At 37.5% G+C, this 17,191-nt stretch overlaps 1 protein-coding gene across 2 annotated transcripts in view; it reads right to left on the reverse strand.

The window, feature by feature from the left end:
- Window positions 1–17,191, reverse strand: part of MED27 (mediator complex subunit 27) — a gene marked incomplete at its 3' end in the record, with an annotated part of 93,637 nt that overhangs the window by 39,741 nt on the left and 36,705 nt on the right. The gene's annotated exons all lie outside the window — the stretch shown is intronic.

A 17,191-nucleotide genomic window follows, 5' to 3' on the forward strand; every position in this document is an offset into this window, starting at 1 on the left:
TTCGTAAGTATATTCTTGTACTTGCATCGCTTTGCATTACCTGCAAAGCTTCCCTGAAAAAATAAACCATAAACCAGCTTTTTATACCAAGTATATCTGAAGTAGGACAACCCCTTTAGAACTACCGCGTCTGGTGCTATCAGGGAGAAATGTTCAGCCTATTAAAATGTAATACACTTCTGTTCATGTAAGCATACCAACAGTGAAAACTGCCTAAATGAAAAACAAGGCATGAAGATCGCCTTAGGTAAATACACACTATTATTAACACTGCCTAGCTTTGTACCTAGATACGTTTATCTAATTCTAAGCATCCACTTCACAAATATCGAGCTCAAAACTTATAAAATGCAAGTTATTTTAAGGAACATCAAGTTGGTTACCCAAAGTAAAGAAATTCCCAATTGTCACATAATTTCTAATAGTAAATAGGTACAGATTTAAGAAACATAGAATTTGAGGACGGAAACAGGGGGAAAAAGAAACGGGGAAAAAGAAAAGAAGAAAGAGGAAAAAAAAAGGAAAAAAGAAAAAAAAAGACTGCCCTCTGTAACGTGAAAGAGTGGCATTGCACCAGATGGGACTGTACATGGTCACAGGCAAGAACTCGGACTTTGCCAAAGAGCATCTCAAAGGGTCTACTACAGAAGGGACAATGAAAGGTTTCTTGCAGACTCTGAAGACAACACCAGCCTGATCAACCTTTTCTAATCAGCAGCCCAAGTGTCTCGCCTGTCTGTCAGTGACAGTGCCTCTCAGCAGGGAGTGGTTTATTATTCTAATATGGTGCTCCAATAAAGAGAGGGTCAGCTATGAATCACTACCATGAGAAGATTTAATTAGATTTTTACACTGACTAAAGACATTCCTTGCACACAGACAAAATTTTAAATATGGAGATAAATGACAGTGTATTTTAAGCAAGGTTACTTTTTCTGTTTATATTTTTCCTTTTCTTGAGATGGCTGATTACATAGTTACACTGTGCAAGCTTAAAGGTTTCTTATGAAAAACAGTTCAGTAATTTTTTCATTAAAAACTCTCTCGCCAAATCTTCTGAAATATTCCACCCAACAGAAAGCTCTATGTTCTTGTAGGAAAAAGTCTGATGACAGCATAAACAAAAACCTATACCAAATTAAAAAAACAAAACAAAACTCTGCTTCATCACAGCGTAAAAGCTACAGAATAGTTGGATATCCAACACATGTACAATATATACCAATGTATTATTGTAGTATGGTGTTTTAATTAAAAAATATACTGTATAAAGAAGAGCATGGGACTCAGCTATATTAATACATACAGGTGCAAACTACCTGTATTAGCAGACAGAACATTCATTTAAGAGTAACCTCGTATCAAAGATTTTTCTAAAAGCAACCAGAGGGAAAGCTGAAGTCAACCATGAGGGCCAGGGCTATTTCGATCATTAGGAAACCATTATCTCCAATTTATGCTGCTACTGGGATATAGGTTCACCTAATAACATGACAGCAAATTATATGATTAATTAGCTAACATGTAGCTACTGAGAGTGAACCAGCTGAAGCCCTACAGAAACAGATAGAATATTACCAAATGGTATCTATCACCTCAAAAGACTGTCCTGCAGTTATATTTCCAAATATCAGTGATTTGCAGATGTTTCAAGGGAGCTCTCCATTCATGCTCACTGTACATTCACTACTCACTGCATTGACACGCATTTCTCTATTTGACTTTTGTTTAATCATTTAATTATTCTTCACTTTTTGCCTAATTGCAATCATTAAGTTTTCTGTAGATTCAAAACACAAACAAAATACAATTGCATTGATCTAATGCCAGACACATTCTTAATAGCTGTTCATAGGTTATTTTTAAAAAGGAGACAAAAATACCAGCCTTGATTCTGTTGTATAACTATTTGGCAAAGGACACAATGAGACAAACATCACATAACATATCTGAAAAGGAAACATGAAGATGGTAAAGCTGAAAAATGTCTTAATGAAAACAAATCAAACGTAGTTAGTTACATCTTCAGCTGCACTACTGAGAGGTTTGCTGCTTTGACTGGCTTTCTGCAACCCATCCCATTACACTGAAAACAGACTTCTTCCTGAGCTGCACCTAGTGAGAAGTCAGCAACAGCAAAAAACAGAAAACATGGGCAAACAAAACACAGGGCTCATTTTATTCTTTTCAAGGGCTTAAAAAAAACCCAATCTTAAAACATTAGCTTAAATATGTGTATGTACGTACATTTCCCAGGATCACAGGGCAGAAAGGAGCACTTTCCATCCTCACATGCCGCACTGCATCAGTGCTGACACACCTGGCAAGGCTCTATGCTCAAATCAGAGCTGAACGTCTCTCAATATACTCTATCCTTCACACTCAGGAGATGGAAATGAAATGCTTATTTAGGATTTGAAAGTGAAAGCAGTTAAGTATTTGAACAGACTTTATGTGAGAGAGAAAAACTTCATTTCTTGAAATTTGCTGAAACAGCCAACCAGAGGAAGTTCACAGAGAAGGAAATATTTTAAACAGCCTGAAAACTAAGGGCCATCCAACAACCAGGTTCTCTATGTACCTTGTTTATACTAGCATTTTAAGATGTGTGGAGAAGAACTTCAGCAGAAGGTATTCGAGAGATTTGCAAAATGCAGATCTTTAAGATCCAGTATATACTTACACATTAACAAAGCAACTAGTAACAAAAGCAAACAGTGGTTCACTTGCACAAGAGCTTGCTGGTAGAGGATGATGCCTACGACACAATAAAGATTAAGTGGCTTAAATACATACAAGCAAGGAAATAGATAATTCAACCACGGTACTGTAGACAAATGCAAAAGTACATCGTAGGAGAGAAAGAAGGATATTACAACACTCAGGCTTCAATATCAGAATTTCTCTCCCCATTGATGACTTAATAAAAAAAACAGAGGGAAGGCAGCAACTGTAGAACAACAAAAAGAAATTAGTAGCAGCAGATAATATTTTAGCTGTACTAGCAAAAATTATAATTGATTTTCTGTCTGTGATGTTAAAGTTGCTATCTTTGCACTGAAAATAAATTTTCATTTTAAAAGCATAATCACATGTTAAAGTAGTTCTACCTGGCATTTTCTGTCAGCAAGCTCATTTTAAAGTGGCATTCGAGAGCCACCATTGCTCTGTCATGTCAAGAAATTTGTTTCACTTCCTCAGAAATACCTACGAATAGATAGCATTAGATCTGCTTATCGTATATCATGCTGTAAAATCATGTTGTTGAAGAAGTAACCTTTTGTCTAAATGAATAACAACTTTCAAAGTAGAAAGGATCATGGAAGCATCAACATATAAATTGCTTTTAAGCCAACCTTTAGATTTAAAAAAAAAAACCCAAATATTATTTTAAATCCCAATCACTCCTCCTTGGAGCACTCCTTTTAGTTAACTCATCTGCTTCTCACTGTCTGTTTTTCAAACAAGCTACTACAATCTACATTAAGTAGCAATGTAGATTCTAAAAAAATACTTGCTTTCTCTCTCCATCAGCCACCCCGCCTCAAACACTCCTTAGAACAGGTTTTCAGCAGGCCTGTTTACACAAGAACAGCGCTAACTGGACCTCTAGAAGCAGATGAGCTGCTTTGATGACAACTGCAAGTGTGGTCTTCCATCCCTGGAGGTTTTCAGGATTCAGCCAGGCAAGATCACGGCTAATCTGATCTAGCTGTGACAAAAGACCATCTTTGAATGGCAGGCTGGACTAGATCGTCTCCCAGGGTCCCTCCAACCCAATCTCCAACTAGAAATCAAAGAGAATTCAGAGCTGAGAGTCTGGAGCACCCACTGCCACAGCAGGCTTTTCCATTAATGCCTACTTGACTAGAAGATACAAAAAGCTGCAGCAAGCAGAGGGTTAGCAGAGGCAGTACCTGAAGAATAAACAGACAGAAGAATAGTTGGAGGAATTACAGCTACAGAGTCTTCTCAGTGCACTCTGCAGACAGATCGCACTAACACCAAACCAATGATTATCAACCAGGAATTACTTCCTAAACTTTCAAATTTATGGGTTAATTGCTAACGATACACCTCAGCGACATTCAGCTAAATCAGCCCAATACCCTCTTTTCTTAACAAATTTAAAATTGAACCATAAAAGTTATAAAGCAGTAAGTGTTTAAACTTAGGTATTATTTCTAATAAAGTATTGTTAGATATGGCTATGATTCTTCAAACTATGAGTCTGCCACGTAGCTCATTAGCTCCAAATTTAGATCCAAGTTTGATTTGTCTTTCAGTGTTTCACAAAAGGCTCTTTTTATAAGACCTCTCTACAAGGCACATACAAATTCGTCATGAGCAAAAGCATCATCCGTGCTGATCAACTGTCAAAATGCAAAAGCCAAAACAAAAGAAGGTTGTGCATGTAAAATAGGAAAGAGCAGCCTGGTTTTTGGCTTCAGGGGAGGTCAGTTTTATAGTGCTATTTTGGACACAGATATTAAATTCTGACTTAAAATATATCAAAACATTAGGGTATTTTTTGCCACTTCTAGAGCACATTTGACTTTAACACCAAACACTGAATGCAACAATCGGCAAAAGAGCTCAACAATTTAGAGATTCAAGAAGTCTAGGGAGCTTGACACAGACTGACAGGCTCCAGCCAAGCTTGCTGTGTAATTATTTCATGCGTCTGCACTTTGTCTTCCATCACTGAAATGAACACCTAAAGGCAAGAACACAAAGGATACAGAATACTACATCATCATTCATGTATCAGAATGAACACTGACAGTGGATAGTTAGAGCTTCCTATGAGGTCTTGCAAGTATGAATGATACGGTCATTCATTCTTCACAACGTATCACTCCTGGACTTTGAAATTTGTAAAAAATTAACTGGTCTTGACATGTGACAATAAAAACCAAAAATCCAGACTCTTCCCCTGTATGAAAGCGTATGCCTCATAGTTAATGCCTTCTCTTATCCCAGCTTTGTACAAACACTACTCCAGTCACTCTCAGCACTCCTGCACAGTTCCCAGATGATACAATTCACATAGTTCACGCAGGGAAACCGAGGCACAGAGCAACTCAACAAAATCATAATTTGCTCTGCAATAACTTATTCAGGAATCTCTGTATCTTTAAGTGCTTTCAAACATGCATGGTACAGAATGACAAGGCCGAACACTGTTCCACAGTCATACTTTGCGAGGGTTGGAAACAAAGTATTACAGGCAACAACAGAGCACAATGATCACACACAGAATGTAATCTTTATTTCATTTCATTCAAGGTGCCCAGATGAACTCAAAGGTGAAATAAGCAATTAACTACTTTACCATGATCTCTGTGCCAAACTCTTACTTTCTTTCCCAAAAATAAAATTTGTAAGAACAATCCTGAGCAATGTAAAAGAAAAAATTAATTTCAATGCAAAAATTGCTGCACGGAGATGCTTTTAGTTGCTAAAATTAGAGAACTTACTATAGGATTCCCCTGGCCATGACTCACAGACAGTAAAGAGGCTGCATGCAGCCATAGAAAGAAGTCAAAACTAAGTCTGCCCATGTTAACAAGGTCTTCTGTGTCCATAGTGGTTTACGCCCTATGTTACCCCTGCAAAGGTAAGAATCGGGAAAATAAACTAATAATGAGGCAAATGTATCCACATCCAAATAGAAACACTATTAATACACTTGTTTTCAAAATGACACACAAAGACTACTGAGTAACATCACTGAAATTATAAAGACAGTGTTACTCTCTATTAGGTAAACCTATACAGCGAAGAGGAAGTGCCTTGCAAAATTAAACCACCAGAAATGAAAACAACAGTAGAGCAGCATCTATAAAGGAATGAAAACCAAAGTCAGTTCACCCAGAGAAACTTCTAACAGTTGCATTTTATTTATTTTTCTCCACTGGCAGGACTAGCAAAATAATCATACCAAAACACTTCAAATAATTACAAATGAAAATTATGTTTAGAGGAAAACTCTATGAAGTCATCAGCTGGAATTTGCTGTCCAAGCTTTCTTCATTTACCCCATCCATAGGGTTCCTTGTAAACACACGAAAACCCAGAGAATGCCCTAAAGTGAAATTAAAAAGTAACAACAGTTATTTTTAACATCAAGTAAAGAAAGCAGAGCAAAGCAGTTCTCCTACTCTGTCACCTTTCTAGTTAGAAAGGGCATTCAGCTGTCCTTCTGAAATTCAAGAGCCGGCTTGGATGATGGGTGCTGAATACAGCCGCTCGAGGCAGCGCTGCGGCACGGCCAGCCCACCATCCGCTGTGGTCCTCAGGGAAGGGAAAAGCCCCTTTAGTCCCCTGGTAAATCCCCACCTGCAGTTCATTGCTTGGGAGAACTTTCCCTTTTTGTAGAGTTACTGTCAAAACTACAGGGGACTTCAATTGCCTTTATTTTCAGGTACGACTTATATTTCAAAGGTTTTTTTTTTTACTGTGATACACTTAGAGTTTGCTTCCTTCTTAACAGTACAGGTTTGGCATTTGAAAGTACTTTTATCTCCCCTCACAGTATAGCTATTTAGCTTTTCTCTCAAATAGCTAAAGGTTACTTGGAATCATGTAGAGGTACAGAAATAAAGTCATTAATAAATACGTCACAATACATTCATATCGCATCACATTATACAATATGATTATGCAATAATGTCATTCTTGCTAAGCCACCAAAATATAAAGACCTTCTCCCTCCACCTTATTCTGGCACTGCTCTTTCTGCTCGTCATCTTTGACAAAGGAATATACAACCAATGCAGATGGAAACACTTGCTGTAATGCATTTCTGAATTTGGCAAGTGGCAGTTTTCATTTATTCTTTTCAGATTGTCTGCCGCAGTAAAGCAGCCTCTAATCCCACTCCCCCAAATAGCAAAGCGAAAAAAAAAGGGTGTGTGTGTGTGTAAAGCAATCATATGATAAAATCACAGCTTTAGCAAAAGCTTTGATATCATTATTAAGTTCATACAAATTTCCTCTCTAATCTAGCTTGTTCTTCACTAATTAGTCTAACCACTGGTAGTGTGTGTTCCTCTTTTTCTGACACAGAAACAAGCAGTTAAACTAGTATCTGCAGCCTTAATTACACATTAAAATCTTCATCCTTAACTTTCTTTTTTACTGAAAGTACAGGGATTCCCTACAGTGCAATATTAGTGTTCTGCTCTAAATGCTGCAAGGGCATCTTCTAATGGTTGGGACTGCGGAACAACTTTTAATTAATTGCCACCTTTTAATGGCACGGTTCTCACACAAACATTACCTTTAAGGCAAACATTCATCAAAGAGTCAGAAATTTGCTCTTTTACAACAGAGCTGCAACCCCCAACACTAACATTCAATAAGGGCTACACGCTGCTTCGGATCTGTGCATATTCTGGAAAATGAACATGCAGATCAAGGCCAGTTACACAGCCCAAAGTTTCCAAAAAGATACAGCTTTTTCATTTCCCAGCGATGGTCTGTTCCAGCTAATCTTCAGCAAAGTAGATGGGAATTATTTCAAATCGTTGTGCTCAGTCACACAGGGCTGCACATCACACAGAGCAATCCTATTTGCAGGATTAGTGTGGGGAATATGACACCAAAATATCAACAGCAATCAGCCCCAGGCCTCTTTTGGCTAATGTCTTCAAGACAGACATGTTCATGGAGGTGTTCACTACAAGCACATTTGAGCTAAGGCTGTCAGTCCGTAACAGCTCACAACATGCTAATAAAAGTGAAGCTCTATACACTGTAAAGAAATAATGAAATCTTAATTACATGCTCTCTCTTTCCACAGTGGTTGGTTAGAATATTTGTTGAAAAGTGAATAAATAAAACACATTTTTCCTCCCTTTTAAAATACACTGTGAAGTTTTACAACACAGCTAATGCACATTTCAGTAATTTACCAGGGCTAGAGCAACCTCCAAGATCCTTGTCTCTTGTACGTTCCTGGACAAAAATTATTATCCTGTTAATGAATATCACAAGGAACATTTGGTTTTAGTTTAAGTTTTTTCTTTGGACAATCTGTGTTGATCAATTCCTGCTGGTTTTTTGTAATTACTTTGTAAGAAATTATGCAGCTGTATAGTACTTAATGGAACAAAATGAAATTCAGCATTTAACTACAGCCAGAAAAAAGCATTGATCTGGTATAACAAAACAAAGAAGATTATTACAGAAACCCCTGCTGCCAGATATATCAACATATTAGGAGATTAGATCAAGATTAAAATTTTTTAAATAATCCTATTTCTAAAGATGCAGAGAACAGCAAAGGTGTTCACTCAGTGCTGAGTTACCAAGCATCAGACACAATAGTAGCAGTTGTTACAAAAAACAAACAAAAACCACCCCAAAAAACTTCCACACAAAGTCATATTGTACCCATGTAGCAGCAACGTGGAGTTTACCCAGATGATTTAACAACACTTGGACCCTCTGTCCCATCTGAGTACTGCAGGAGAGCACAGAGCACAAAGCGGGGAAGTGCCTCCTCACTCCACCACTCTCCATGTCACACGTACTGGGATCAAATCTGCTAAAAACCACAACAGTTTATTACGGAATTGCTCCCTCTTACCAGTGTAAGGGTCTAGTTTGGAACCTACTCAACTCTCCAAGTCATACAGCTCTATCTGGGGCTCCAACACTTCTACTGATTGAAAGTTAAAAAAATTAAAATCCAAAATATATTAACATTGCAAAAGGATTTTTCCTATTCTCTGAATGCTGGTTTAATATCATTGGGAGTGATCAAGTTTACAGTGTAAAAGACAACTGGATTTATTTTGTATTACTATATGCCATACAAAAGTGTAGAAGTCAGAAATATAGAAGCAGGCTATGGGTCCCAGCAGCTGTTGTAGGACTGAGTGCTATCGTACATTCTTATCATCTACAAACTTCAAAAGCAGACCACATTTTTTCCCTCAGATTTCAGATTCTCATTACACCTGCATTGGTCTACTATTTGCAATTGTCCCTAACTAAAGAAACCGCATACATCCATGATAAAGCACAGGAAAGGACAATCGATCGACCTCAAGTGCCTCACAGACCGAAGAGGGAAAGAAAGAAGGGTGGCGGGGGGGGGGGGGGGGCATTTAAAAAAAAAAATCTGTCTACCTTCTGTATCTTTGGTATCTAAACAAGCTACAAAACACACATATGGTTCCAAAGTTAACACGATAGATAACCCGAGTGAACAACAGTGAAAAAGCAGAGACATAAAACAAATTAACAGCACCTTATTTTAAAATGTACCTCTTACACTGAAATCAAAAGTTCAACTGGATTACCCCCTTCTCTCTTTTTTGGAGCAGAGCCTGGTAAAGTATCTTTGACTACAAATAGTTAGATGCCTAATCAATGTTATATCCCCAGGAAGTGATTGGATTTGATCTTGTTGGAGTTGTCTAATAAAGCCCCTCATGAATCAAAACAGTACTTTGGATTTTTTTCTTTCCAGCTAAATTATATTGAGTGCTACACAATAAATACCACATAACTAAAAGAGACAGATTGCTATTACAATAGCAGGCTGCTTTTCCCCCCCAGTATTTAAATACAAAACACACAAAAAGAAACAGGATAAAGCAACGGCAGGCCCATGACCGCTCCGTGCCCGAGAACAGCCAGCCACTGAGCTCTACAAACCACTTGTCACTGCTGTTGACATGGGCCATTAGGAAAAAAATAATCTCTCTTTAAAAGCTGACAGTCATCTTTCATCCAAATGACACAGATCAGTTAACTCGCTTGTGTTACATTCAAAAACCAGAAAGAACAACATGACACCCACAAGCACAGCTGTTCTCTTGATAAAATTAAGTTCAAGAAAGTTTAATGATGTGTTATCACCTAGGAATTTTCCCTCATAATTTGTAATACAATATGGGTTCATTCATGGTAGACACTTCCCCAGCTTTGGGATCTCAGTGTCCCAGCTACTGAATCTGTAAAGAACCAGATCAGCTCCAAGCCATCTGTTAAACATTGCCATTGAGTTTAAGAGTAACTTAAATCAGAATTTGTAATACTGTGGCGGCAATGTACTTTGTAGTAATCCAGACAACCAGTTTTCTTAGCTTTCAGTAGTGGGGAAACACTGTTGAGAAGAAAATGAAGTTAGGATTATGTAGTGAATAACTTTTCCTCCACGCCCTAGGATACAACTTTAATACTCACTGTGTTCAAGGAAACTAGAAGTACCCAAGGGTCTCACTAAACCTACAACAAAGGGTTTACTCTTGCTCTAACAGGGTCCAGTCTCATTTCCATAAAAGAACTTGTCTAAAAGCAATTGTCATCTCTGGTAGGCAGAAGGGAAACATGAAGAAAAATACAGAACAAACCAAAACATAGCTGTATCTTAAAATTACTTGAACGTATCGTATTTTCAATAGCTGCTGAAATTCATTATGATCTGAATTTTGCAGCACTTATCCTCCTGTAACAAAGCTGTCAAAATAGCAGTTTCCTGTTTGCTCATTATTCTCTATTATATTCTACGTGGTTTGAAAAATTCACTTGGGGACATTGCTATTCTCCAAAGCAGTGTTGTAGGCAGCAGTTTAAATAGGTTTGTACTACTCAGTAGTTTTCTTTAAAGAAACTAAATACTACATATACACTATATGTAATCCTTCAAAAAATTTTAGGGGAATGCATACCATGCAACAGCATCATTACATCATACCCCTCCATCATCACTATATTTAGAAAATAATGGAATACTAACCCCTGAATTGCACAGCATGGATTTTATAATCAAAATAGATTTTCCTCTAGGGAATGGACAAATGCTCACCAAACCACTTGTTTAATGATCACAGTCCTTTTTACCAGAGGTTACTAAGAACTAGTACTCTGTCTAGCTAGATTAGCTTTGGTAGTTAAAATACCTGTATTTGAGGGGGGAAAGACAGTATTTGGGACCTTCTGTGCAAAGTTACCGAGTTTATTAAAAAGCAAGGCAAAAAGAAGGCAAAGAACCATTCAGCTAAGATTCTTAAAGGGAAAGTAAGAGTTATTTAACAAGCTAATGAAGTACAATATAGAAAGTTTTCAAGAGACTTTCTATTTAGTTAATTCAACTGCTTCAAGAGACTTGAGTATCAAAATATCCTGCAAGATGTGCAACTAAACTCTGAACACACTAAAATCGGGGTTTGTTAGGGATAAATGCAACCTCACCGTACCGCAATACACTACAACTTACACTAAAACAGCTCCACAAAACATCTGCAGAACAGGTGTTCATCAATTTACTAAAAAGAAAAAGAAAACAATACAACAATATAATCCAAACTGTGCACAAGCTACCAAATACTAAAATTAATCTTTGATCTACATGGTACACAGCTGCAAAGTAATTAAACTTATTCATGTAAATATTATTGCCTTACAATATAAAGAACTAATTTTAAATCTTTTTTTTCTTCATATTAAAAAAAGGGATTAATTTGCAGAGCAAAAGGGTCACGTATTTCAGCAACATGTTCTCTTCCTGTTCCTGTCGCGCCGTCTTGCTAAAGTCAAGCTAAAGGAATACCATAAGAAACTTAAACATGAACAGGGATATTAAATGAGCTCCTAGTATTGAAAGTTATTGGAAACTGATCTCCTCCTTATTAATACAATTCCCCATCATGTACAAAAAGATATCTCCATGTTCCAGAATGCAAACAGAGTTTTAATCTTTAATTATATTCTCAACCTCAACTCTTCTGGAGAGAAGTATAGATGTGGGCCCGAGGATTATTGCTTTATTACATTATCATCTCTGTGGTATTTAATGAATATTGATACTTAATGCAGCTTTGCCAGTAGGGAGAAAGAAGAATTTTAGAACTGCACAAAGAATTTCTGATGACTTCTCAAAAAGGGAAATACAGCCACACACTTCGCTCTTTTACTCTTGAATCATTCTAAGGGGAAGCCCAAATGTCAGAGTACAGCTCATAATACTGAATGGGATTATTGCAATAACAACACTTGTGTGTTAAACAACCACATTCCCCACAGCCTATATACCAGGTGTCACACTTAACTGGTACATCGGATTCTTGGTTTCCAAGTATGAATCCCTGGTTGGGATTTCAGACCTCTACAACACAGAGAGGTCAGACTAGATAAGCATAATTTAAACATACGGTCTTAAAAAAACACACCATAAAACCTATGAACATTTATTGGCTTAAGCATGCTTTGCCATTATCTTTAGAACAATCTGCCTCTTTCTTTCATAATGAAAATCCCTGAACCTAGGAAGCAATTAGATGCTGTTTATAAAACAAAATGCTGAAAAACACTTTCCTCCAAAAACTCTTGGCAAACGGATCATCAGGATTTTTCTTAATGTAAAAATGATAAATTACAGAAGTTAAGTTCCAAATAATTTGTTCTGGCACATCTGATGACTGGGTGTATAGTTTATATATATGCACATACCTTTCAGTTAACTGTTAAAAATAGCAACTGTTTTTTGAATAATACATCACTGACTATTTTAAATTAAATTCCTTCCTCAAGACTCAATTTGTGTGTCCTGAAGAAAGCTCTTGAACAAATACAATAGAATCTTACAGTACCACTTCTATGACAGAACTAACTTGCAGGGCATTAATATTATGAAAGAACAACACTTTGACTATGCTGGTACTGAATCAAGCTACACAGAGTAAACACAGAGTTTGGGATATCTGTAAACATATTTTCCAAATCCAGATGAGCCTGCTGAGACAGTAAACTAAATTTTTAAAAGGAGACCACTCACTAAAGAACATCTTGTGCTGAAAAGCATCTTTTGCTAACATAGCTCCAAAGGATGGAGCATGTATGGACTTCTTTTGAATACACCCATCGTCTCTAGAAGAAGAATCTGGATGGATTCTGAGGTGTTGAGAGCAGAACAGACACCTCCTCCATCTCATCCAGCACAAGTGGCAGAAACAACCTGGCCCTCCTCAGTCTCTGCCCAGTACTCTACCCTTCAAGTCTTTATTATCTCCTAAAGGAAAAATTACCTTCACAGCTTTTTGTTGCTCATTTATCTAGAACAGTATCATGGGCAGCAGTGTCTTTTTTTTTTTTTAAATAAAGGAAAAGTAATTTTGCTGGTCTGCTCCTAGCAACACAGTACAAATTCACAGACATTTTTACTCAATCTATTACAATGTTTTCACCGTCAGGTTAGGGCATACATCAGAGCACAAGAGATTTACAAGACAAGTTGAAGAGCCCTAAAACAAAGAATTAAGACTCTCTCTTACTCAAGCAAGTCTGGCCATTGAGCCTGAAGCTGTCAAACAAGAACCAGACTTCCACTTGTTTATTCTTTATAATGTGCTTATTTCCCCAAACCCACAGATGTCACAACAAATGACCCCAAGAGGCACCATAAAGGGCAAGAGTCTCAGTACCTTTTGTGGTGAGCAAGCTCTTGTTCTAGCAATTTCCTTGCAGGCAGAGAAGACAGGTGATTAATCTGGGAGCATACGAAAGCCCCATAACAACACAGCTATCAAAGTCACCAGGTTTTCAGCTGAGACCTCTAAAAATTCCCATTAATACTAACTGACCCTCGTGTGTGCCAATGAACACAACTGCAAGAATACAATCAACATCCTGTGCTTCCTCTTTCTTTCCTGTCTGCAGCTCAAAGTCACTCACTGCTGTCATTTCCCAGCTAGACAGTGACATACCAGAGTCTGTTGGGCTCTCAGCAGGGTGGTCCACTGGCAGGGACTACTTCCATGGGTTCACTGTTCTCAGCCACTTCAGACTCTTTGGGGCACAGTGCTCTGCTCCCACAGGGTCATGGAGCCAACTATATAAACAGGAATTTGCTTTTGAGATGTGGTACCAAGCAAAATGATACAAAATCAATTAACTGCGTCAACTACTACACTTCAAGAGGAAAGAAAGAAAAAAAAAAAAGAGCCATCATTTCTTATTGTATTTATTTATTTCAAACCAGGACACACCATCCTGGTTTTCAGAAGGGTTGCCTGTACACTCTTTCCTAGTCACTTAGAAGGAGCTGACAGCTTTCAGCACTTCAGCAAACACTGCTTTGAGATTCTTTAACAGAAGGAAGGAACCAGCAGCCAGATGAGAAGCATGTGAGGGAACGCATCTATTAGCAAGTACAGGGAGATGTCTTGTTAATAGAAGCCAGAAGGAGGAACAAAGCAGGGAGAGAAAGAAGCCAGCAGTTAGTCATTCTCCCATACAGATACATTTGGCTAGAAATGAGACACGTATCAATCCTGTATTCCTTTCTGCACTTTCAGAGACAGTGAAAACCAATACTGAAAAGCTAAACTGAACACTAAGAAGCCTCTCTTCAAAGCTGTTCAGCACCCTTAGAAGCTCTCAGATAATAGAAACAGCAAGAAAATGAAAATTTTACTGATAGTGGTTGCATAGGACAGAGACCTTCAATTTTTAAAAATAACTTAATTTAAAATGGCTACTGCTATTAGTGACAAACTAGAGCTTCTCGCCTCCAAACCAGAGCACACCTGCCCTAAGGCTGGCAAGGGACAAATGAGTGGGCCCACCAAGAACCAGCTTTGCCATTAGAGAAACCCTTTCTTTGGCTCCTTCTGTGACCATAAGGTAAGAAGAGGCGGCTGAGACTCCAAGACAGGCCGAGAAGGTTTGGGGGGTTTGTTGTTTGTTTTTGTTTGGTTGGGTTTTGGGGTTTTTTTGTTTGTTTGTTTGTTTTGTTTTCCTTTTTTAAAAGCAATTTTGGAAAATAAAAGAGAAGATAAAGCAGAGCAGGGAGAGAGACTAACAGCTCAAGTAAAGAACGAGTTGATTGACACAGCACAAGAATGAAGTTTTACCACCACCTGTATGAGAACAGACACCATTTGGATATGTTCCGTCTGTGGAATAAAACTCAAGTCTCACCATAGCAGTAAAGACCAAAAGATATGGATTAGCAAGATAATTGCTCAGCTTGCATCATTGCCATTAAGAATGTAATGTGCAACAGCAAAAGTTACCCATGCAGTTTCTTCGAGGAACTTGAACATAAATAAACAAACAGATCAGGAACTCGCTCTCTAATGCTACCTTTAACTCAAATTAAGATATATTTAATATCAAACTATTCATATGCAAAATCTGCATAAATATAAAACAGTTTTTAGAAGATTCTTTGTCCAAATCATGTTACCTCCTGAGCAACAGTGTTTCCTGCATTCCTTTGCTGGCTGAAAAGGATTAATGCAGTATTGCTATTGGCTCCAGTCTACTATCCTAAAATGACATAGTGGCATATAGCCAGTTTTAACCACTTATATTTAAGGAGAGCACTAGATAATATAGTTGCTCTGAACAACATTTAATGTATACTTGACTCATAGCACATTGGTACTCAGCCCAAAGACTGAAATTAATTTTAATAGCGAAGCAAATTAAAAGACAAAAAAGGCAAAAAAAGACAAAGAAATAGTTACTCCTTCCCTGACTAATCAATAAAGCTAAAAAAAAATTCCCTGAATTGCCATGGGAAAATTAGTATGCAGTATGCCCTTTCAAGGGGATACACAGTTTTGCACCTGGATGTTTTCTTCTTTCACATTTTAGAGAGAATGAAGAGAAAGAAAAAACACCCCCCACAGCATGATTCATCATTATTTGCATGAAACTACAGCAAAATCTAGATATTAAAAACCTATTTGCCATACTTTCTTTTTTAATACTTTTCATAAGCCTATTTTCATAAGTCTTTTCATAATCTGCTTCTGCCCTGTGTTGGAGACATGATATTGAGCTCAACAGGTATTTGATGTGACTTAATATAACTATTATTCTCTCCCTAAGAGACACCAAGATAGCAAATAAGGACAAATACGGAAAGGTCAAAGAGAAGCCAGAGAGGAGGAAACCAGGGACAGATAAAGGGCCAGCTCAGCATAAACATATTTTCTCTCAATAATGCTTGTAGTGGTAATAAGATACTGAAACATAATTCAACTGCTAGCTAAATTTTAGTTACCACACTAAAATTTCATTCTATCTGCAAGTTGTAGGTAAATGCACCACTGAAGGAAAAATCACCTGCAGATAAAAAGATACACAATACTTTTAAATGTGTATATTACATACCTCAATATTAAACAGTTGCAGCTGTATAAGTCTTAAGTACAGACTTTTCTATGCAAAAAGAGACGCTAGCTTCTCTCTCACTACATTTATTTCTCGTAACTAGAAAAGCCATGATTAAAAAAACCCACAAAAATATTTTAAGACTCCTGAATAAAAACTGTGACAACTGGTATCACAGTACTCTAGTTTATAGATTTCTTGGAGAAGTCCATTTTAAGCTCCAGATAAACCCAACACCTCAAAGGAAGAAAACTAAGTAGCCAGTTTGTCACAATATACCCCTGTTCTTTCACAGATGTAAGAGAAACAACACCTGGTTTCCAAACCTGTAGTTCTGCTAGAGCTGCCCTTCCAATCATTCTTGTTCATCTGACATATCAGTACAGCAATAGAACATTTTATGGATTATTGAATTAGCAGCCCTTAAGTTAACACACAAGGCGACAGCTCTGTTGCCTCTTGATTTTTTTCCGCATTTCTTCAGGAAAAAGCTCTAAACTTCCTTTGATTCCTTCACCAACTTAGGCCTGTGGACTCTGGTGACAACAGGGACTTTTGTTATTACAACTGTGAAGTTTTTAGTAGCATAGTGTTTATACATCAATGACTTGTTCTGTGAAAAAGCAGGCGGTTTCCACAAACCACAAGGATGCTCAGTACAATGAATAATTGCTTAGCACTTCATTTTCTACATAATAATCATTTTTTTTACTTGTAACTAAATATTTTAAGCAGTTTATTAATTTATAAGCTTAGTTGTGGACACCTCTGTGTTTTTGGCATCAGTACACAGACTGCCTAAAGCATTGATACTCTATGTCCTCAAACAGTTTCCAAGTGTCCTCATAATTGCTTGTCACCTGTAAAAGAGGTTTAGATCCAATGCAAAATTAACATATGGTGAACAGATGGACTCAGAACAGACGTTTGTCAAGAAAGTATTCACACCAAAGACTTTCTGGCTTCGGCCTTTTAGGACCTTCAGAAAAGTCCTACTTGAAGCTCCAAGTCATACTAATCAGGGGAACATCATTCCTCAATGACAATCTCG

The sequence above is a fragment of the Phaethon aethereus genome (genome assembly GCF_964289735.1).
Source record: "Phaethon aethereus genome assembly, chromosome: 20".
Taxonomy (NCBI): domain Eukaryota; kingdom Metazoa; phylum Chordata; class Aves; order Phaethontiformes; family Phaethontidae; genus Phaethon; species Phaethon aethereus.